Here is a 1,918-nt window from a genome sequence, read left to right on the forward strand (position 1 = left end):
AATTTTAGAGATGGTTCTGCTTAGTGGAGGGGCAGATGATCTAAGAAATAAGAGAAAGGGAGGTGAATGTGCATGAACCCTGAGGAGAGGCATAGTGAAGAGCATTGCTAGGCAGAAGCTAAGAAAGTATAATAGGAAGTACTAGACAATAAGTTTGAATGGGAAAGGTATGCTGACTATGTGTGTATACAAATGTGTGTGTGCATGTGTGCGTGTATGTGTGTGTGTATGTATACATGGGTACACATACATAATGCAACCAAAAACCTTAGCACCAACAGATATTTATATAATAGAAAGTCAGAAAAAGGAAGAGAAGGAGAGGGAGAAAGAGACAGGGAGGGAGAGAGAGATTTTTGTGGCATGCCAACTTGGGTCTTCCACATTTTCTCCTAAAAGACATCTATATATGGTGGTATAGCCTGATGGAATTGTGTTTGTTGGGCAAACTCAACTTTACCAAGCAAGGATTAACCTGGAGGTCCCAAGGGCTTTAGGCTGTAGGGCCCAAGGGAGGGTCCCTGCTCTGCTGGCCAGTTCTCTGGAAGAGGGAGAAGCAGTGGCCTGAATCCCCAAGTACTTCGTCTAGTGCCTGACTGAGCAGGATGGGCACCATGACAAAGGAGGCCAGGAGGAAAGTGGCCTTCTCCACCACCTCAGGATCAGAACAGGCCAGATTTAGTAGAGGATCCAGGTCACTGAAGAAGTGGCCAATCTCATAGGCTGTACAGGATGGCAGCTGGAAAGTCATGAGGACAGTGACCACAGGGGTTAGGAATCCATCCAGCCAAGGCCCACTTGCAAACATAATGCACATGTGGAGGTTCATGAGGGATGGGTACTGGAGAGAGCTGCAGATAGCAAGGTAGTGGTCAGAAGGCACGGCCTGGCAGCACAAAGCACTCAACTACGGCTAATGAACTGAAGGAGAACTGGGCCACACAACCTGCAAAAGAAGCTGCCTCAGGATCTGAGAGAGGGTCTGCAGCATCTTAGGGGCAACGGAAGTAGTGGACCAGATGTCAAAGAAGGAAAAATTGGACGAAAAGAAGTACATGGGGGTGTGGAGGCTGAGCTTAAAGGAAATGGCTGTGAGGATGAAAACATTCCCCAGCACGGTCACTACATAGATGCCCAGAAATATCCCCAAATGAAAAGACTGTAGCCCATGGAGATTCCCAGATCCCAGGAAAAGAAATTCTTTGATCATGGCCGGATTACCTGTGTCTGTGAGATTCAAACGTTAGACCCGAAAAAAGGAGAGAAATATCACCAATTGGAAAAAGAGCTGTGCTCCTAGAGGGAAGCAACTGCACCAGAAATGCCATAGACTATAAAACTCAAAGGTTTTGTCTTTTCTCCTCCGGAACAAATTTTCTGTTTTGTTCTACCAGGTATATTTATCTAATACTTGTAGCAGAATCAGAAACTATGCCCTGGGGAATGAACACAGAGGGCGTCTCCTCTGCTCTTTTCCACTCTTTTCCTTGACATAACATGTGACAAGTCTACCTCTGGGAGTCTCACAGTGGGAGGCAAACACCTCTTAATAGGGATGTCGTGCAGAAGCTTCTCTGAACTTCTGAAACTCAGCTTCTGAGACTCAATAAAAGTGTGAGTCCAAGATCCTAAAATAACATCAGGAATTAAGACCACCCTATCGCCCATTGAACCCCTAAATCAAGGTGGGTTCCACCAGAAATGTAATTGGAGGGAGGAGGGGAATTCAGAGATATTGATCTTAATGTATCTGTAAGAAAAATAAGACTCTCTGCCAGGCTCTGGGGACACGTCGCTGATTGCTTCCATGGCATCAAATTCCTATGGAAATCGGGGGAAATGTATGTAAAGTTATTCACTTGAAATGTTAGAGAAAAATAATGTTCCATCCTTCATAAATGAAAATGACATTCCTGAC

The 1,918-nt window shown here is 45.2% G+C and overlaps 1 pseudogene; it reads right to left on the reverse strand.

The window, feature by feature from the left end:
- Nucleotides 1-493: 493 nt before the first annotated feature.
- LOC125931396 (olfactory receptor 6N2-like) lies at nt 494-1,210 on the reverse strand (annotated as a pseudogene).
- Nucleotides 1,211-1,918: the final 708 nt, after the last annotated feature.

This window comes from Panthera uncia, chromosome X (genome assembly GCF_023721935.1).
Source record: "Panthera uncia isolate 11264 chromosome X, Puncia_PCG_1.0, whole genome shotgun sequence".
Lineage (NCBI taxonomy): Eukaryota > Metazoa > Chordata > Mammalia > Carnivora > Felidae > Panthera > Panthera uncia.